Source organism: Agelaius phoeniceus, chromosome 27 (assembly GCF_051311805.1).
Source record: "Agelaius phoeniceus isolate bAgePho1 chromosome 27, bAgePho1.hap1, whole genome shotgun sequence".
Taxonomy (NCBI): Eukaryota; Metazoa; Chordata; class Aves; order Passeriformes; family Icteridae; genus Agelaius; species Agelaius phoeniceus.
In genome coordinates this window covers 5788439-5810177 of record NC_135291.1, presented here as the reverse complement: position 1 = coordinate 5810177, position 21739 = coordinate 5788439, and the positions used below count along the sequence as shown (strand labels likewise).

At 55.0% G+C, this 21739-nt stretch overlaps 1 long non-coding RNA gene and 1 pseudogene across 2 annotated transcripts; one reads left to right on the top strand and one right to left on the bottom strand.

Moving 5' to 3' along the window:
• The first annotated feature begins 672 nt into the window (after positions 1-672).
• On the top strand, positions 673-7375 carry LOC129132008 (uncharacterized). The gene is made up of 2 exons (XR_013185453.1): positions 673-6138; positions 6548-7375. It is a non-coding gene; the product is annotated as an uncharacterized LOC129132008 (long non-coding RNA).
• A 2442-nt stretch (positions 7376-9817) lies between these two features.
• LOC129132048 (uncharacterized) lies at positions 9818-21735 on the bottom strand (annotated as a pseudogene). Its single transcript, XR_013185424.1, has 3 exons — positions 21604-21735; positions 19957-21133; positions 9818-14820 (listed from the first exon to the last, which is right to left on the bottom strand). The product of XR_013185424.1 is annotated as an uncharacterized LOC129132048 (transcript).
• Between the last annotated feature and the right edge of the window lie 4 nt (positions 21736-21739).

Genomic DNA, 21739 nt, shown 5'->3' with positions numbered 1-21739 from the left:
TGCCTCTGACACCCTGAGGGTGCTGGAATTTCCCTCCTGGGGACAAGGATGTTCATCCCCTTCCAGGAGCCCAATGCCCGGCTGGGGCTCCAGTTCAGGGGATCCTTGAGTAACTGCCCCAGAACCTCCCCCAGGGTCTCCCAGCACAGCCAGAGCCACTCGGCCTGGGGTCCCCAAAGGCCTCAGTAAGCCCCAGGTCCCTCCCAGGAACCCTCAACCCCCTCCAACCCAGCATCCTCCACATCCCCTGCAAGTTCCCCCCATGGTACCAGCAATGGCTATGTCCCCACATGTCACTGGCCATGTCCCACCATGTCCTCACCCATGGCTGTCTCCCCACCATGTTTCCATCCCTGTCATTGTCCCCCACATCTCCATCCATGCCCGTGTCCCCCTGTGTCCTATGGTAAAAAGATGAGAGTTGCTGTAGCACATCGGAGGAGAAACAGCATTCGTTAAACCCATGGTCTGCCAGGGAACCACAAAACCGTGTCCCATTCCCATCCTTTCCACATTTGTACCAGTACATGAGCTGCTTTCTTGTTTCCTTTTTCTTCTCTTTCTCTACTTTTCCATTGTCATCTATTTGCCAACAGAGTTTGAGTCATTTAATTTTCCAGAAACTCCTCCTTTGTCTGCTAACAGATGATCTGATCCCATCCCATGGTGAAATGTTGTGTTCCTCATTTCAGTGGATTGCTCAGCAGGAAGGTCAGGAGCTGGAGCTGTCTGGTTGGTTATTCCCAGGGCAGCTTGTAATCTAATGATGCCATTGAAATGAGAAATGGGTTCTGTGGCTCCTGATATGAATTGGTTCAAGTTCCCAGGGGCTGGTCTATGGTGTTGTAAGATTTGTTCTGGTAGCTTTTCATCTTTTCCCCAGTTTTGGGCACTTCCTCAGGAGCCAGGACTTCATCAATTGACTGCTTTTCTCTAATTAAATCATCAAATACTTGGATTCCCAACTGATTTCCCTGAATTTTTGGTAGGAAAAAATCCCCAGTGCTCTGATACACTCTATATAACACAGACAGTGACAGCACATGTTGGAGTGGGCAGAGGAATAATTCCCCCCCACTTACTTTAGTGAAGTTTTCACAACTTTCTCCTTTTGCTGTTTCCCTTTGCAGCTTTAACCCTTTTCTGTTGCAGGGTCAGATATCCTCACCCTGGGCTCTGCCTTGAGCTGTGCAAACTCCATCAGTGCAAGCAGGCAGAGCTTGGGGTGAGGGGCAGAGGGAATCAGCCCAATTCTCCTCCACCCACCCACCCCCGCCCCCCCATAAGCGACCCAGGTACATTCCAGGTACATTGTCCACACTTTGCCCCACAAGTGTTAAACTGAACTTTGTGTTCCAGTGCAGCAATCTGGTATCTCATGTGTTCCCTCCCCTCCACTGCTTTTATATTTCTGCTTTTTTTTAACGATATTCTGTTAACTGTTTACAAGTTAAAAGGTCACCTTTAAAGCTCTTCTAGGTTCTTAAAATGCAGCCTAAATTGAATATCACAGAACCCATACCAAAATTTTGCCATCACGAAGGGCTAGGCATACACATACACAAAACCCCCCCAAAGGAATAAAAATTTCTGCTACTTCCCTTAGGAATAAAAGTTGGTTTTTACACCCCTGGCCCAAACCTAACTGACAATATAAAAGTAGGATTATTCAGAAAAAAACATTCCCATGTTGTAGTCTTAGCACTGAATCTGGAGGAGGAACAAAAACTCTCCAACAATATCTTTAGTGTTAGAAAATCAAAGCATTACTTGATTGTGGCCAGGATGTGCAACAGAAATCATTTCATTCACACATAGCCCAGGTGTGCAGAAAAAATCATTCAATGACAAGTGAGTTTTACTCGATTTTCCCTAAACTTTCTACAATCTGAACCAATCTAAATCCATTGGTTTAATATTCATTGCTTCAAACTTGGGTCATTCTTAGTATTTGGTTTCCTATAGGACCCTGTCCAAACCCATTGGTTTAATATTCATTGCTTCAAAGTTGGGTCATTCTTAGTATTTGGTTTCCTATAGGACCGGGATTTCTTTGCTTCTGATGTTAATTAGGTCCACACTCCTGGATTTCCTTCTCAGCCTTTTCCAGACCAGGTGTCTCCAGCTGTGCCGGGGGCAGTGTCTGGGGTAGCTGTTGGTTGCTGTTTGCTGCTGGGCGTTGATGTTTTGTTGCTGGTCGTTATCTCTGTGGGTGTCTTTTGGGCTATTCCCAGTCTGTTGAGATGTTAAACTCATCTCTGTTGAGTGGTGTAACATGCCTTAAAAAAAAACCCTATAAAATTTCTTTCCCCAAGGCAAAAGCACACCAAGCCAGAGTAGAGAAATAAGATTTAGAAGACATAAACTTGCTATATTTTGCAGCAATGCAATCGCAGGCAGCCCAGAGTGGAATTGTGCCGTGGTGCTCCCCAGCAGCTGTGGCAGTGCAGGCCCAGCCAGCGCTGAAGCTGCAGCAGTGGCAGCAAGGCTTGGCCGCAGTGGCTGGAGGTGCCAGAGGAGGGTGGCCAGGATTTCCGAGGGTTTGAGCAGAGGATCTGTGGGCAGGCCCAGGGGCTTGGCCCGCTGTGGAGCCCTGGCTGCTGCTGCGTTGCCTTCAGGGCAGGCTCAGGGGCGGCTGCCATGGTCCTGCTGCAGGCGGGAAGTGCAAATCTCCGGGGCTTCAGAGCCCCTGAGGCCAGGCTGAGGGGTCCCCCCCGTGTTCAGCTGTGCTGGCGGCTGTTTCTGGCCTCAGGGACACTTGGCATGAGCCCCTTGGCCACCAGTGGTGCTGCTTTGCACTGCTTAGGCAGGAGCCGATGTCCTGGCTGGGTGTTGGCAACAGCAAAGTCCCAAGGTGGATGTGTCCCGTCAATCTCTCTCAGCCTGGGTCGGGAGCTCTGTCCCTTGAGTGCAGTCCTGGGTTTCTTGCCAGCCCCTCTCCAGGCTGTTCAAACAGGAGGCTGGGTTAAACTCTTCCCCTGTCCTCAGTTCTAAATCCTCCTGGTGCCACTGAACAAGTTTCATACTGTAATAACCGAGCCCCGCTCATCCATTTAGAGGCTCTTTTGGTTATCCAAGCTTTACCTTGATGCCAGACTTGAACAATGAGAGTTCCTGCTGTTATCAGTTTTCAGGCCTCAGTTCCCAGTGGGGCCGGGGCTGCACAATTGTGCAGACAATGAGGCCACTCTCTGGCCACTGGGTTAAGCATTTTAGCAGAAGGATTCCTTTGGCATGGCCCTGTTTAACATACAATTCAAATTCTTATTCCCTGTCTGGAAGGCCCAGGCCAGCAGCCTCAGTTAATCTTCACTTTAATGCTTGAAAATTCTGTTTTCCTCCTCCTGTCCATCCATCCAGGTTGTTGACTGGCAGGATAGGAGTGTTGTAGGGAGACATCCCTGGCTCCAAAAGCCCTGCCTTGAACAGGGACTCAGTACCAGGCTGTGAGCCCTTCCTTCTTTCCCACCCTTGGAATAGGGTATTGCTTTTAGACACTTCTTGTCCTGGTTGCTTCAAAGTAATTTGGAGAGACTCCATATTAAATTGTCTGTGTTTTCCTGGGGCTGCCCACACTTCAGGGCTCAGTTTAGCACAGGCCTTGCCACTCATCTGACACCAAGATACATCATTAGCCTCTGTTTTACCTTTTAGAATACAAATCTGTATTTCCACATTAGCCATTGAATCCCTTCCCAGTAAATGATAATCACAATTAGGAGGAAGTAGAAACCCATGCATTTCAAATCTATCTCCCACATCTACTGATAGTGGTTGAAGAAAACACACCTGCTCATTTTTCCCACTTAGCCCCTGAATGATCAAACAACTTTTTGACAATTTTCCCCCCCTTGCATCTGAGATTCAGAGTGGATTGAGAGGCCCCTGTGTCCATCAGGGGAGGCCTCCTCTCAATGCAGACCCACCTGAATGTTCTCAAGGGCTCCAGTGTGGAGGGTCCCTGGTGTGATGGGAGCTGTGACAGCCCTGCCAATCCATGTCCATCAAGGGGTGGACTTGCTGGTCCTGAGGGTGCTGCTGTCTGTGCTTGCAGTGACCTTGTGCCCTGCAGCTGGAGCCCTGATTCCTTGCCAGGGGCTGTTTGGGTGGGCTGTCCCCTGCCGAGGAGGGCAATGCCTCTGCCGGGTGCTTGTGGCCGAGCCCGTGCCCTGGGTGCTGGGGCCCCCTTGGGCCCTGGGGTTGATCCCTCAGGGGCTGTAGGAACTCTGCCCTGGCCTTTGCCTTCAGCTTGGCCTTTTGCTGCTCCCTTCTTGCATTCACCTGCTGGGCCTTTGTGCCCAAGTGGTTCAGGGCCTTCTTCTGCCCCTCCTGCAGCCCCCCTCGGTGCCTGTGGGTGCTCATTCTCTGAGAGCTGCTGAGCTTTCTGCAAAATCATTCGTTTCTCCAGTGATCCCAACAAAATCTTTAAAAGAAAATCTCAGTCCTTCCATGTATAATCCACATTTCCCAGGTGTTCCTTGCTCCTCATCCGTGTGCTCAGGGTGCCCTCCCCAGCCCGTATCCCAGAGCCGGTCCCTGTCCTGCCGCAGTGTCCAAAGGCGCCCCCCCGGCGGGCAGGGCCGGCAGCTCCACGGGGCCGGGCAGCGGCCGGGGCGTCCCGCAGCCTCCTGGGGGCCGGGGGCCACTGCCGGCCCTGCCCGGGGCTGGTGGGGTCAGGCAGCGCCCGGCGCTGAGCCCCGGCTGCCCCACAGCCCCGGCCCGGCCCCGCAGCTCCCCCCAGGCCCCCAGCCCGTGCTCCCGGTCCCGCACCTCTGCGCCCGGTGCTGCCGCTGCCCCCCACAGAGAAACCCCCTGAAACCCTGACCTCCTTGTTTTCCTCTCCTGGAAACCGGGGATACAAATGATCAGCTGGCAAATGTTGAGGATGAGACCCTGCTGAAAAACATCCCTATCCTCAGTATTTTTCTCTTCCTCCTCTTTTTCATCATCTTTTTTCTTACCACATAGATTCCTCCTGCTGCTTCTCGCCTTAACCATATTCCTGCACACTCCCCTTCAACCAATCCCTTCCCAGCACACCAACACCATCCATCCCCTGTTGTCCAAATCCCTTCTCCACTTCCCTCATTGCCCCCCTGGGTGTCCATGTCCTTAATTACCTCTGGGAGAATGTGCAAACCACCTCCACCTTCTCCCCTTTTGTATAAAATACAATATTCACGTCTCTGCTAAATCTTTGTTCTTCACAAAGTTCAGGAATTTAGCAGGACCTTGGCTGAGCAGCATTTCCTGTTGATTAATAACAATTTCTGAAACTGATGGTTTCTCCTGTCACTTCCTTATCTACCTCAAAGGAGATTCACACCATATGTTTGTAAAGACACTTTCATCTCATTCTGTTCAACACGATGGGAAAATGGGGGAGAAGCCATAAAAGGGCATTTAGGACACCAGAACTTTGAGGGACAGGGGAGGGTCAGCCCTTAACTGAGCCAGAGGGGAGCTGGGATTTAGAGGGGATGATAGACAAAGGATAGGAGTGGTGGATAGCGGGAGGGGAAACAGCAGGAAAGGGGTTCCTGTGGTGGTCCCTTTGTGTCCCCATCACTCAATCCCTGGAGCAATTCCCCAGGGCTGTGGGAGGGGATGGATCCACACTGGGGGGTTCCCCAAACTCCCTGTCCATCCTTTGGGAGCTCCTTGGGCTGGTTCCCCCCACCCAGCAGCCGGTGATGCTTTTTCAGCTGTGGGGCAGAGGGAGGTGGGAAAGGGGGATCTGGGTTGGTCACGGAGGAGGAGGGGAGGGGGAGAGGAGAAGGAGGAGCAGGAAGAGGAGCAGAAGGAGAAGCACAAGTTTCCATCCTGCTGGTGACTAAGGAGGGGGAGCTCACCCCAAATGTATCAGGGAGTCCTCCAGAAGAGAGGTTCTTCTAAGGGAAGTGTTTGGAGTTGGCAGATTCCAGAATCATGACCCAAATATCTTGGTGGTACCTGAGAGGGTTTGGTTTTTTGTGGGTATATATGGATCTTGCAGGACCCCAAAGCTGATCCTCCTTTTGGGGATAATTAGGGGTCCTCATGGCAATCACCAGGTACTGGTAGGGAGAGGACATCGGTCTTGGGACCCCCCCAGAAGATCAGTGGAGTGGAACCTCAAGACCTCTGGAGTGGGAAAAGGTGAGAGGGGTGGTTCCAGACTCGGGTGAGACCCAGCAGCCTGAAGGGGGGAGGGAAGGGCCTGGGGTGTGGGGACCCCTGGGATCTGTGGAATCCTGGAGCAGAGAATCAGGGGAGAACGGAGCCCTGGGACCCTCAAAATCCCCTGAGTCATCTGTATGCAAGACTCCAGAGGGGGGAGCTCCAGGAGCCACGGGACTCCCATCAGCTCAAGGAAGAGAAACCACCAAACCCCAGACTGAAGAGACAAGAGGGGCAGATCTCCTATGAGGGTCATTTTGGGAGCTATATCTTGGTGCTTTGCAGATTTTTTTGAACTCAGAATCCCTGGAGACTTCCAGAGATGGTCCTCTGCAGGAGGAACCCCCAGCCCAAGGCTCTCACCCCTTGTTTTTTCCCCCCAAACCAGGATTTGTCATTCCCAAGCTGTGGACAGATGGAGAAGAAAAAGCCCCAGAGATCCCGCACGAGGAGGGGCTGCAAACCCAGCCCAGCGAGGTTTGAGGAGGAAGGAGCCCCCCTGAGCCAGGAAGGCAGCTGGAGATCCAGGCAGAGCTCAGAGCTGGTGGAGAAGCCTCAGGCTGGAGAGAGGCCACACAAGTGCTTGGAATGTGGGAAGGGTTTCAGGTACAGCTCCCATCTGAGGGAGCACCAGGTGATCCACACAGGGGAAAAGCCCTACAAGTGTGGGGAATGTGGGAAGGGCTTCAGCAAGAGCTGCAACCTCATCAGCCACAGCAAGATCCATACTGGGGAACGGCCTCACACCTGCCTGGAATGTGGGAAGAGCTTCGTGCGGAGCTCCAGCCTGAGGGAGCACCAGATGCTGCACGCTGGGGAGAGGCCCTTCGAGTGTCCCCAGTGTGGGAAAAGGTTTCTGAGGCCATCCCGTCTCCTCCTGCACCAGCGCATTCACAGAGAGGAGAGGCCCTTCTGCTGCCCTGACTGTGGGAAGGGCTTCAAGCACAGCTCCACCCTCCTGAACTGGCGCCTGCACACTGGGGAGAGGCCCTGGGAGTGCCCCGAGTGTGGGAAGAGCTTAGTGCGCTGTTCCAGCTCCACCCCCCATGGAGCATCCACGGTTGATGATCCCCAGTGACCCCATTTGGGCAGAGCCCTGGTGATCCATGATCCTGATGATCCCTGCTGGGTGTGGGGAAGGTGTTAGAGAGATTTCTTTCCCTTCTCCTTGTGCTGCTGTGATTTGGTTGGTAATAAATTCCCTCCGTGTGCCCAGGCTGGGTCTGTTGTGCCCATGCTGGTGCTCAGGGCGGAATCCCTCCCGTTCCTTCTCAGCCCCCCCAGTGCCTCCCCCGCTGCCCCTGGCACTTTGGGGCCGGGCCATGCTCCAGTGCCGGCTCAGGGGCTGCTCCAGGCTGACGTGCAGCCTGACAGCTGGAGGTGACCCCACACTGAGGGGGGTTTCCAGCAGCACCAGGAGCTGGTAGGTCCAGTCCCCATTGGGGACCACATCAGTAGCCAACACAGAGCTCCTGCTGGCCCTGGAACCACCTCACCTGGATGGCAGTAGGGTAGAAATCCATCATGGAGCAGAGCAGGCAGCCGGGGCCAGGCTGGGAGCTCGAGGGGGGCACCAGGGAGATGGACACGCTGGGGGGCACTGGGAGAGAGCGGGGACACACTGGGATCAGCTGGGGGAAACTGGGAGAGAGAGGGGAGGGGTGGAATGGCCTTGAGAGGGACTGGGAGTGCACTGCAAGAACTGTGGAGCACTGAGAGCAAGGGTGAAGGTCTCGGAGGGAAATTAGAAGTTCTGGGAATGGACTGGTATTGAACTGGGAAAGAGATGAAAGTGACTGGGAGGGAGTTTGTGGACACTGAGGGGGCGGCCTGGGGCGGCACTGGGAGGAACTGGGAATGGCGTGCGCGGCACTGGGAGGCCGAGTCCAGAGCGGGGCACTGGAGGCTGCGGGTGTGCCCGGCAACTGATGAGTCATCAGAGATCCGCGCTTTGATTGGCTGAGGGGCGGCAGCACAACGCGCGGCTGAGACGGACACGCGGGGGGGGCACTGGGAGTGACTGGGAATGGACTGGGAGAGCCACGGGAGCCACTGGAACGGACAGGAGGCCGCGGGGACGGTCACAAGGAAGGCTGAGGGCTCTGGGGTGATTCCCAGGGAGGTTATGAGGGGACGTGCTCGGGCCCCTCTCTATGCCCCAGGAGCTGCGGGCAGGAAAATCCAGGAGTGAAGCACCCGACACCCCAGACTGCCGGAGCCCTGTACCCCTGCGCTTCCTAAACGATTTCAGGGCTGTGCCAGGGCCAGCAGCCAGCCCTTTGTCATCTCAGTCACCCTTGGCTGTCACCCCCTGAGAAACCCAAACCCCATCAGTGCCCGGCCCTGATGTGAGTCCATCCCATGGGCAGCACCCCCCTCGCCCGGCTGCAGCCCCGGGGTCACTGTGCCACAGGGTCAGTCCTGCCAGGACAGGCAGCTCCAGCGGGAGCCCCTCTGGCCACGGGGTTCCCACGGGGTCACAGCCACCTCTCAGGCACCCCCCTGCACCAGGGGGCTGGTCCAGGGACTGTGGGGAGAACTCTGCATCCAGCACCTCTGTCTTTAGAACCACCAGGGAATTGCTCTGCTGGACACTGAGGACGCTTCCAGCAGCTTCTCTCAGAGCCCGCCCCACTACCACAACCAGTTCATACAAACGCAATACATCCCAAAAAATGGAGTCCCAGATATCCAAGGACTCGGATGCGCCCCAGAATGGGGATGGAGATGTCCAGGGACTCAGGTGTGCCCATAAATGAGGCCCCAGCTGAGGGCATTCTCTGCTTGGCTGAGTGCTGCCTGAGGGCTGGGGCTGCAGAAGGGGGGACGCCCTCCTCCTGCGGGGGGAGCCCCACAAGCCCCTCAGAACCCCGGAGCTGGGCTGGTCCTGCCAGAATGCCGGGAGCCACCAAAACTGCTCCGTCCCTGCCCTCTGCAGCTGCACAGGGAGAGGAAATACAAGGAAAGGCCCAGAAGCTGAGAAGGAATGGGAGAGATCCTGCCCTGAGCACCAGCATGGGCACAAGAGACCTGGCCTGGGCACAGAGAGTGAGTTTATTACCAACCATATCACAGCAGCACAAGGAGAAGGGAAAGATATCTCTCCAACACCTTCTTCCCACTGAACACAGATCCCCAGGATCACAGAACACCAGGGCTCTGCCCAAATGGGGTCACTGGGGATCATCCGACACGGATCCTCCCATGGGGGATGGAGCTGGAGCAGCGCACGAAGCTCTTCCCGCACTCGAGGCACTCGCAGGGCTTCCCTTAGTGGCGCCTCCGTTGGTGTTGGGTCAAGTGAGAGCTCTGTGAGAAGCCCTTCCCGCACTCCCCAAGCCTGTAGGGCCTCTCCCCAGTGTGGATCTTGTGGTCCTTAATGCGGTGGGAGTTCTTGCTGAAGCTCTTCCCACATTCCAAGCCCCAGCAGGGATGTTCCTTGGTTTGGATCTCCTGATGCCAGATCAGGTGGGAGCTCTGGCTGTAGCTCATTCCACATTGCAAGCACTTGTAGGGTGTCTCAGCTTGAGAGACGATTTAAAAGAGGACACTCTGGAGTGAGTGTTGTCCCCTCTACAGGGTTCCAATTATCCCTTTCCACCAACAGGATATGAATGCTAATAAGTGAAATTAAAAAAAAAAAAAAAAAAACAAAAAAACAACTCCATCAGTTTATTAACAAACAGAATGCCCACAAGGCAAGAATATTAATTTTTAAAAGTAAACAACTGCTAGATATTAAATTGTCAGCCCTTAGTCCCCCCACACACTCTGGGACAAAAGACCCAAAATGCCAGAGAAATCACCGCTCGCGACACGGGGTACAGGCGGCACCGGCTTCTCCCGCAGGGGAAAAGCCGACCAGGGGCCGTCCCGAAGGAGATGAAAGCCCGGGGCTCGCCCGGCGTTGGACTCCTCCCCAGCCGGGCTCCGCGGGCACGGTCCCGGCAGCTGAAGCAGCGGCGCTGCAGCCTCGGGCTGTTTTCTCTCCCGGCTCGGCCCGGCTCGCAGCGGCTTTGGGCGGCAGCGGCGCCGCTCCGCTCCTGCCCTCGCGGAGCCCCCGGGCTGCGGCACAGCCGCTGCTCAGTTCCTCCAGGCACTCCGAGGCTCGCGCTGCAGCCTCTCCCAACAGAGGAAGGGAAAATCCTTTCTTTGCCTGGCCCAAAAAAGCTTTTCAGCCACACAGAAAACCACGGGGCACAGAGAGAGCCGCGGAAAACCCGAGCAGCGAGGCTTCAAAACGCCCGCGCAGCGAACAAGGAGCCGCTCCCGCCCCGGCCCCACACACGGCCCGTCCCGGCTCCCGGGGGTTAAAGACACAATAACCATTCTTTGGGCACAAAGCATGGAATGTGCCATCACAGCAACTCACTCCGAGACAATTGCATATACAATAATTACAGTTCTCTATCTATCTATCTATAAAAGCACGTACTGAACTCTGGATACAGCAATGTGCACCAGGACAGGAGTGGAGAGGCTGAACGGACACCAGGGGAGATGGGGAATGTACGGACAGAGCAAACCCTCCAAGGGCTTTAACCTGACTCCCAGCTTTTCCGTGTTTCAAGGGCTTTGACTGCTGGATTTGAAAGAACTGGGATCTCACCGTGAAAAGCAGAGCAGTCTGGAACCAGACACTGCTGTTGGAGTCAAAGTCTGGCCTTGTGACATCTCAGTTTTGAAAATACATTGAATAAAAAACTCCATTACCCACAACCTTTCCCAGCCCAACCCTCCGGATATATAACAAAAAGTGATTAATCTCATTTTAAAGGGAGAAAATATTGTAAAATGGATGTAAAAAATGTTCCCTCATAAAAACTCACATTGAGAAAATACAGAATAATGAAGTGTGTCTAGAAAAGCGTGCTGTCATTTCTCAGGTGTTCTCAGGCTCAGAGTCAGCTCAGAGCCGGGCTCTGTCTCCCAGGTGCCCGAGTCCCCGGGCCAGCTCTGAGCAGCCTCTCTCGGCTCTCCAGCCCGGCTCTCCCCGGCTGTGCCCCGGGCAGGCACTCGGTGTTTCCGTGCTGCCCCTGCCCCGCTCAGCTCCCCGTCCCCTGCCAAGGCGCCCAGGCTGCGCTCGGTGCCCCCGGGTGTCCCTGAGCGAGGCAGGGCTGAGCGCCGGTGCCCCGGCAGAGCCCTGAGGGACCCCCCTCGGCCCCGGCCTCCCGCGGGACACGGAGCCACTGCCCGCACGGCCCCGGCACGTCCGGCCGGCCAATTCCTGCTGCCCCAACAGCCCGGGCTGCGGCCCCGGGGCTCTGCAGGGCGGGGCTGCGGCTGTCGCTGGCACCGTGGCCAAAGCCTGCCAGGACTCTGGGCACCGCAGGGGCTGCAAGGCCACAAGGCCGGGGCTGCTCCGTGCCCCTTCCAGTCTGTCCCTCTGCTGCTGGGTGCCGGGTGTGGCCCTTTGTGACACGGGCCCGTGTCAGGGCCCTCGGTGATGTGAGACATTGTGGGGCAGTCATGAATCAGATTTGTAGGAGCGTTGGGGGGTAGGATGGTCAGGACGGACCAAGACGAGAGATCTCTGCAGCCAGGTTGTGGAACTTGCGGTTTATTGCAAAGGGCCTGGGGGCAGGGCCCTGCTTGGAGCTGCCAGCCAAAGATCAGAGCAGGCCTGAGAGAAGAGAGGGGTAGAGAGGATGAGACGGTAAGAGAGTAAGAGAGACAAAAGAGTAAAAGGGGTAAGCGAGTGAGGTTCCTGTTACAATACAATAAATCTTCTTCTGTGTTGAATATTCTGATTCTCACTAACCAATCTAGTACAATATACAAATCCTAGAGCATTTATATACAGCCTATAAGAATCATTACATTACCATAATGTGTTTCCTTTTAAACCCTAAAAACTCCTCTTTGGACCCCTTCTGCCAAGCTGGTAGGGTCTGGTCCGACCCTTGGATCTGTCTGCAAGCAGAGGGTATTGTTTTATCAAAAGGGGATTACCTTCAGCTGGCCACACCATTGTTTTCCCATTATTCAGTAACTAAGGGATCTCAAAGCTTGCTTTCATTTCAATCGTGCTTACAGTTTCTATATTCTCAAAATCTTTTGCCAGACAATCATATTTATAAGGCTTTCCTGTTTCATCTTCCCCAACTAGAGTGTTTGAGATTGCTTAAAAATCAGTGGCAAGGGCATGAGCAAAAGTCAGATTTAATGTTTAGCAACAAAGCACAATAAATTTATTGGCAAGATTCACTCTACTGCCTACAGGACAGCTAAGGCACAAGGGAAAACAAGTAACAACAAAACCAAACAAAATCCAGTCAATCAAAACAGAAATGCACTGAGAACTCTCTAAGAGAATATGAGTGGATGTGTGTTGTGTTTAGGTGCATGGGACAAAAGACAGTTTGGGCAGGGATTAAAAGGAACAAGGCCTAAAAGTTAACAACACTGAGCAGCACTTCAAATTCTACCTTAATTTATAACCTAACTTATACCTTACGGCTAGCAATTCAACAGAGCAATAACACTTAGCATTTAACCTAACTTACAGCTATAACTTCCACATTCTATTTAGAAACGTAACAGAAAAACAACACTTAACTTATAACTTACATTTAACAACTGAGCAAAAGAACAATACTTAGCAGCATTTAAGTAAGTTCATAACTATAACTGAACCTTGCTTACAGGCCTAACTTAGATATCCAAGGCACTTACACATCTAAGAAAGCATTATTTCTCCCAGATTTCCTATGGCATATGTGCAGGAGCACACACACAAACAGAAACAGTCAGTGCAAGCAAGGTATCTGTGAAAAATTCCCCTCAGAGGTCATGGAAATCCTCCCTTCAGACGCTTTTGCATCTCCCGCTGTGTGAAGGTTGGGGCCTTGAGGAGTGAGGGTGTCAGCCCAGGACACGTTTCAGTGATCCTGCAGGCAGAGCAAACCCAAGGGTTTGCTGGCTCTGAGAGGCCCCCTCAGAGGGAGACTGAGGGTCACAGCCCACAGTGGCCCAGGAGAGCTCAAAGGGTCTCCTTTTAGACCTCTATTGATAGGGCCACAAGAGAGTGGGCTTCAGTCACAAGGATGTTTCATCCCAGCCACAGTTTGGCTTGGCACTTCCTCTAAAAGTGTGAGAAAGGAATGTTGTGCCATTCAGGCAAGAGGAACATTTTCCAAGGCTGGCCATAAGGTAAACAGGAACCTTTTAGCAGTTCCTGGGAGCAGACAGTGTTTCTGATAAGCTTGGAAAGAGCAAAACCCAGGTGCTGTTTCCAAGGACAAGACCTAACAAGCATTTCTCAGATCACACTGCAGCCTGGAAAGGAGGAGGGGGCAATGCACCACCACACTGGGATCTCAGGGGTGCCCATGGCCTGGGTGATGCTGCCTGATGTCAGCCACCCACCAAAGCCACTCTGTCCCTGCCTCCCACAGCTGCACAGGGCAGAGAAAATTTAACCAAGAGTTCCTGAGTTGGGATAAGACAGGGAGAGATCCCTCATCAAACACCAAAATGGGCATCAGAGACCCAGCCTGGGCACAGGGAGGGAATTTATTACCAACCAAATCACACCAGGACGAGGAGAGGGGAAAGAAATTTCTCCAACACCTTCCCTCCACACAACAGGATCTTGAGGACCATGAATAACCAGAGCTCTGCCCAACGGGGGTCACTGGGCATCATCCAATGCTGATCCTTCCATGGGGAATGGAGCTGGTGCAGTGCACGAAGCTCTTCCCAAACTCAGGGCCTCTCTCTGGTGTGGATGTGCTGGTGCCTCATGAGGTGGAAGTTGCAGTTAAAGCCCTTCCCACATTCCAAGCACCTGTAGGGCTGTTCCCCAGTGTGGGTTGTCTGGTGGTGGATGTGGTCTGGAGCTGTGGCTGAAGCTTTTCCCACATTCCCCACATTCATAGGGTCAATCCCCAGTGTGGATCCTCTGGTGCTTAATGAGGTCGGGGCTCTGGCTGAAGCTCTTCCCTCATTCCAAGCATTCATATGGCCATTCACGTTTGCAGGTGTGGATCTTTTGGTGGCTGATAATGTGAGAGCTCTGTCTGAAGCTCTTCCCACATTCCTCACATTTGTAGGGCCGTTCCCCAGTGTGGGTCTGGAGGTGTTTGTTGAGGTTGGAGTTCCAGTTGAAGCTCTTCCCACATTCCTCACACTTACAGGGCCGTTTCCCAGTGTGGATGTTCTGGTGCTGGATCAGGTCGGAGCTCGTGCTTAAGCTCTTCCCACACTCCCCACACTTGTAGGGCTTCTCCCCGGTGTGGATGCGACGATGGCTGACCAGGTGGGAGCTGTGGCTGAAGCCCTTCCCGCAGTCGGGGCAGTGGAAAGGCCTCTCCCCTGTGTGTGTTGGCTGATGTTGGAGGAGTTTCTTGGTGGTCCGAAACCTCTTCCCACACTCGGGACACTCATAGGGCTTCTCCCCGGTGTGGATGCACCAGTGGACATTTAGGCTGGAGCTCCGTCTAAAGCTCTTCCCACATTCCATGCACTCATAGGGCTTTTCTCCACTGTGGATCACCGGGTGCCGAGTCAGGTGGGAGCTCTGTCTGAAGCTCTTCCCACAATCCAAGCAGGTGTAGGGTCGTTCTTCAGTGTGGATCACCTGGTGCCGGATCAGGTTGGAGCTCTGGATGAAACCCTTCCCACATTCCAAGCACTTGTGGGGCTTCTCCCCACCATGAGGCTTCTCCACCAGCTCTGAGCTCTGGCTGGATCTCCGGCCGCCTTCCTGGCTCAGGGAGGCTCTTTCCTCCCTGCAGCTCCCTGGGCTGGGTTTGCAGCCCCTCCTCATGCGGAATCTCCAGGGCTTTTCCTCCTCCTCCATCCGGCCACAGCTTGGGAATGACAAATCCTGGTTTGAGAGGAAAAACAAGGGCTGAGTGCCTTGGCATGGGAGTTTCTACTGCCCAAGTCCATCTCAGGAAGTCACTGGGCATGTTGTGTCCCTAAAACTCTTTAAACTATCAAAATTCAGCCCAAAAAATCCTCCCAGGAGTTCCCCCTCTGTGATCTTCACACTTTGATGTTTCATGGGTCCCCCTTCCTGTGCTGATGGGGGTCCCGTGACTCTTGCTGTCCTCCCTCTCGAGGGTCTCGCTTAGGGATGATCCGGCGATCCCACAGGCCCCTGCCCTCGCTCTGCCGGCAGCGACCACCTGCGCCCCTCCCCATCCCCCAGGAAAAAACCCCAAGCCGCCGTGGACCCCCATTATCCACCAAGGGGCATTTGCGGTTTAGCCTGGGGCTCCTCCAAGGTCCAAATAGCCACAACCCCCAGAAAACCCGCCAGGAACTCCCCGATATATTTGGGGCAAGCCCCCCCTCCCAACTCGCCCGCGGCATACGGGGGGAGTTGGGACATGCTCCAGGGGCCGAAGCTGCTGCGGACGCAGCGGGCGCTGGGACCGAGAATTCCCGCCTCTTCCTTTTCCGTTTTCTGCTCCTCCTCTTCTTCTCTCCCTCTTCTTCCTCCCGTTGCTCTCCCGTCTCTTTCTCCACTGCTCCTCCCGCTCCTCCTCGTTCGTAACGCCGCCTCAGCGGGGCTGGGGGGACACACGACCCCCCCAAAGTCAGCGGAGCGGGGACGGAGCGGGGGGTCCCGGCCGGGCCCGAGCCCATGGGGAGGGGCTGCGGCCGCCGCCGGCTCAGGAGCTCTGTGGGCAGAGAAAAGGGGGTGACACCGGGCTGGGGGGAGCACACACACTCTGGGGGATGGGGGACACGACCCCCAGAACCCCCCCTCACCTGCTTGCACAAGTGGAAGCTGAGCCCCAGCGCCAGGAAGACGAAGCCCAACACGGAGACCCCGATCCCCGTCAGCATCTTGGGGGAGCTTTCGGTGACTGCTCGTGGGCAGGATCCCGAAACGGCGGCGGCTGCCCCGAAGGGTCCGGGACGGAATGTGACAGGCTGGGATGGACTGGGGCAGACTGGAACACCAGGATATACCAGGGCCAGGACACCAGGGTATACCAGCGGGACCAGATTTGGGGCACCAGGGATCATACTGGGATATACTGGGACCACATTGAGGGCTACTGCAAACATGCTGAGGGCAACTGGCTGTTTCTGGGATATAGTGGGCATGATTGGGATCATACTGGGACTGACTGGAACCATAGTAGTGGTGAAAAGGCACAATTGGAGTAATGCAGGAGGCAGCTGGGATCCTATTGGGAGCAGCTAACCCATGCTGGAGTCATACTGGGACTGACAGGGTCATACTTGGAGTGACTGGCGTAGTACTGAGAGTGTCTGGAACCATAGTAGTGGTGAAAAAGCACAATTGGAATAATGCAGGAGGCAACTGGGATCACACTGGGAGCAAATGGTCCATGTCGTAATAGCGGGACTGACAGTGTCATACTTGGAGTGACTGAAATAATGTATCTGTGATTATCTGGGTGTGACTGGGATCATACTGGGGCTGACTGGACTCACACTGGGATCATGCTAGGAGGAACTGGGGCCATGATGTGGGCAAATGACATTTTAGGAGTGACTGGGACTGACTGGGCTCATACTGGAAGTGACTGGGGTCATGCTGGACTTCTACTGGGAGGGACTGAGATTGGAAGGAACTATACAGGGCCAGACTGGGAGAAACTGGGACCATGTTTGGGGCAACTGGGATCTTATTGGCAGTGACTGGAAACATAAAAGCTTGAATGGAGTTTCTATCCCGTGACATTCCTGGGGAGCAGTGGCAGCTCCACGCCCCCAGCCTGGGGGGTCAGAGCAGGGGGAACTTCTGGCAGCACCTTCAGGACACAGCTGAGGGCTGGGGGGCTCCTCCCCCGACTTCATTTTCTCTCCCCAATTCAAATCATCCCCTCCCATTCAAATCCCCTCCATTTACATTTTCTCCCCACAATAAAAGTTTCCTCACCCCAGTTAAACTTTTCTGCCTAATTAGGCTCTGAGCCCCCTCCCCACCCCTGGCTCCTCCCAGCAGGACCCGGCTGGGACCTTCTGGAAAGAGTGGAAAGAGTTAAAAAATTCATTATTATTTTCTTGGTTTCTGGGGGATTTTCCTGTGGCTTTCCTGCAAAAAGCCCTTCCTTTCCGGGTGAAGACTAAGGGATCCCCTCAGGCTCCACCCCCTTTCCAGTCCCTTTTCCAGCTCTTTTCCTCAGCTGACCCAAATCTGCAGATTTTGGGGGCTGGGAGGGGTCGCTCTGCTCAGGAGTCTTGGAGGTGCCCCCAGGGAGACCCCGAGGCCCCAGCGCAGTTCCCTCCGGCCCCTTGGAGCATTTGGAATCTCCAACTCTCAGCCAGCGCTCTCCATGGGATTCAATCCCCCCTGCAGGGTTTTCCCCCAGACCGGCTTTATTTCCAGAGGGTTTTGTGGTTTCCCTTGGAGCCAGGCCCTGGTGGCACCGGAGCGGCCGCGGGTGAGAGGGTAAATAGACAATAAACACGGGATTATAGAAAAAAAAAAAAAAAAGAAAAAGCAAAGAAGTTAAACGTATCTGAAATAAAATAAAATAAAATAAAATAAAATAAACTCCGAAAAATAAAAAGTAACGGCAGTGCTTTTTCTGCTGGGACTTTGGGTTTTTTGTCCACGTTTCAAGCTGGTTCTGAGCCAGAAACCAGTGACTGGGAGAGACATTGCTGCTGAAGGGCCTGATATTGCCAAAACTAAAGTGCCGAGTATCAAGTAACACCTTGAGATTACGAAAGTCTCAGCATCCACGTTGGATTTCCTCGTTTCAAGATGAAAGCTCAGCTCCACATGAGGCCGGTCCCTGCTCTGTCCAGCGGGGTCCCCCCAACCCGTGCGGTCCCTCCTGGGCTCGGCCCTGAGGTTCGTGCGCGGCAGGAGCGGCACAAGGAGCGGTGGCAGGGGCTCAATCCCGTCCGGAGGAAGAAGAGGAAGAAGAAGGGGCTGGGGCCGCCTGCGCTGTCCGATCGCCGTGGAGCAGCGGCGGGCGGGGCCCTTTGATGCCAATTTCCTGTCACAGCCCCGCCCTGAGGTGCTGACTCAGGGTCTTGTGATTGATGCCTTGGGGCGGATTCCAGTGAAAGGACTTAGAAGGACTGGTTTGTATAAAACCAGAAATGTTTATAAAAGGCACGAGCCCTGCTGAGCTTTGCAGCCCAGGAAATCCCATTTGGGAGAGTTTTGCTCTCTGTTCATGACATGGTTTGAGCGCAGTAGAGAGCAGAGCCAGGAAACGTCGCCGCCCATTTGTGCAGGCGGTTGTTGTGCAGCGACAGTGGCTTCCACATCCGCCCCCGCTGGCTCCCGCATCCCCCACCTGAGCATCTCTCCCGGCCCCCAGGTCAGAATTTGATGGCTTCTCTCTGACAGATCCAGTGCGAAGCCGAGCCGCAGTCCTGAGGAATGATTCTGTTGTCACTAACCGCCCCACAATCGCCAGGTTGCTCCCTGGGATCCACCTGAAACCTGCAGGTGCAGGAGGGAGCCCGGGTCACCCCTGGGCGTCCCTCGGGGGACAGGGGGGGTACCCCATTGGCCCCAGCGCTGCCTCCGGTGCTCGCCGGAGCCGGTCCAGGCGGAAGCCGTTCAGCCACGCCCGGCCCGTCCGGCCGCGGGCACTGAGAGCCCGATCCAGAGGTAGCGCAGGGTTTCTGCAGGGTTTCATTCAGGAGTTCCTGGGGGAGAGGAAGAAGTGGTGACACTGATGGGCCATGGATAGTCCCCCCAAAATGGGCTCTGTCATCCACACCCGGGGCAGCCCCACGGCCCCCACGGCAGCTCCAAGGCTCCTCCAGCCGGGATGGAACGTGGCACGGGGAGCAGGGGAAGGAACGGGGCTGCCGGAGCCAGGGGAACACGAGGGACACCGGGGGCACTTCACAAGCATTTAATGCAAAAGATAAAATCATAAGGAAGGCAAAAGGAACAGCACCTGCGTCGCCATAGCACAGGGCCACACGAGGACATGTCCCACTGGAGTGCGGTGACGCTGGCCGGATGCTGGGCACCCACCAAAGCCGCTCTCTCACTGCTCTCCACAGCCGGACAGAGGAGTCAAAATGTAACCAGGGGTTCAGGAGTTGAGATAAGGACCGGGAGAGATCCCGCATCAAACATCATCATGGGCAGAACAGGCTCAAAACTGGAGATATGAGTTGAATTTATTGGTAACAAACTGGGGACTAATAGAAGTAGTAGACTAGTAGAAGTAGATGAAAACCCCTTCAAAACACCTTCCCCCACCATTCCCTCCTTCCAGCTCTACCTCCTACTTCAACAGTCCAGGGAGACAGGGAATGGGGCCATGCTCAGTTCATGCCCCGTGGCTTCTCCCTCTGCTCAGGGACAGGAATCATTTCCCTGCTCACTACTGGAGTGCCTCCCATAGGAAAGTTCCCCAGGAACTTCTCCAAGCTGAGTCCATCCCATGGGGCACAGCCCCCCTCAAACTGCTACAGCGTGGGTCACTGTGCCCCGGGGTCAGTCCTGCCAGGACAGGCTGCTCCAGTGGGGCCCCTCTGGCCACGGGGTCACAGCCTCCTCTCAGGCATCCCCGTGCTCCAGGGGGCTGCTCCAAGGGCTGCAGGGGGATCTCTGCATCCCCATGGTTCTCCAGGGGCCATCAGTCTGCAATTCCCACTCTCAGTCTGCATCCCAACAGATGTTTCTGCCCCTACATTCATCCAGATGCCCATGAGGAGACAGGAAAATGTGGAGCACCCCCAGCCTGGACCACAGATCACCAGGGCTCTGCCCAACAGGGATCACCGGGGATCATCCAACGCGGATCCTCCCTTGGGGGATGGAGCTGGAGCAGCGCACGAAGCTCTTCCTGCACGTGGGGCACTCGCAGGGCTTCCCTTAGTGGTGCCTCTGTTGGTGTTTGGTCAAGTAAGAGCTCTTGGTGAAGCTCTTCCCACACTCCCCACACTTGTGGGGCTTCTCCCCGGTGTGGATGCGCCGGTGGATGGTGAGGGAGGAGCTGCGTTTGAAACTCTTCCCACAGTCGGGGCAGCAGAAGGGCCTCTCCTCAGTGTGTATTGGCTGATGATGGAGGAGATGGGCCCGGAGCCGAAATCTCTTCCCACACTCAGGACACTCATGGGGCCTCTGCCCGGTGTGGATCCTCTGGTGGCGGCTGAGGTAGGACATGAGCTTGAACCTCTTCCCACAGTCCTCACACTGGTAGGGCCGTTCCTCAGAGTGCAGGCGCTGGTGGTTGATGAGGTTGGAGTAGTCACTGAAGCTCTTCAGACATTTTCTGCACGTGTAGGGCCGTTCCCCTGTGTGAATTATCCGGTGTCGAATCAGACAAAAGCTATCGCTGAAGCTCTTCTCACATTCCAAGCATTTATAGGGCCGTTCCCCAGTATGGACCTTCTGGTGGCTGAGCAGGCTGGACTTGTGGCTGAAGCTCTTCCCACATTCCAAACATTCATAAGGTTGCTCTCCAGTGTGAATTCTCTGGTGGTGAATCAGGGCAAACCTCTCACTGAAGCTTTTCCCACACTCTAAGCACTCATAGGGCCTTTCCCCTCTATGGATCCTTCGGTGCTTGGTCAGATTGGAGCTCCAGCTGAAGCTCTGCCCACACTCCAAGCACTCATAGGGCTTTTCCCCAGTGTGGATCCTCTGGTGCTGGAACAGGCTGGAGCTACACTTGAAGCTCTTCCCACACTCCAAGCACTCATAGGGCTTTTCCCCAGTGTGGATCCTCTGGTGCTGGAACAGGCTGGAGCTACACCTGAAGCTCTTCCCACATTCCCCGCACTTGTAGGGCCATTCCCTTGTATGGATCACCTGGTGTTTCTTCAGACAGGAGTTGTAGCTGTAGCTCTTCCCACATTCCAAGCACTTGTGGGGCTTCTCCCCACCATGAGGCTTCTCCACCAGCTCTGAGCTCTGGCTGGATCCCCCGCCGCCTTCCTGGCTCAGGGGGACTCTTTCCTCCTCACAGCTCCCTGGGCTGGGTTTGCAGCTCCTCCTCGTGCGGAATCTCCAGGGCTTTTCCTCTTCCTGCATCTGGCCACAGCTTGGGAATGACAAATCCTGGTTTAGGTGAAAAAACAAGATGAGAGTGCCTTGGGATGGGGGTTTCTACTGCCCAAGAACATCTCAGGAAGTCACTGGTGTTTTGTGTTCATAGAAGTCTTCAAACTACCAAGATTCAGCCCAAAAACCCCTCCCAGGAGTTCCCCCTCTGTGATCTTCACACTTTGATGTTTCGCGGGTCCCCTTTCCCGTGCTGATGGGGATCCCCTGGCTCCTGCTGTCCCCCTCTCGAGGGTCTCGCTTAGGGATGATCCGGCGATCCCACAGGCCCCTGCCCGCGCTCTGCCGGCAGCGACCACCTGCGCCCCCTTCCTTCCAAAAACCCCCAACCGGTCGTGGGCCCTCATTATCCACCAACGGGCATTTGCGGTTTACCTTTGGAATTCTCCTCTAAATATCCACCCCCCAAAAAAGCCCGCCAGGAACTCCCCGATATATTTGGGGCAAGCCCCCCCCTCCCAGCTCACCTGCGAGATGAAGAGGGGGAGGGAGAGTAGGCGCTCCCGGGGCCTGCAGGGCCGCACACTCAACGGGGAGCACACCTCGAACGTTCTTCTTCCTCCTCCTCTTCCTGCTCCTCCTCTTCCTCTCTCCCTCCTCTTC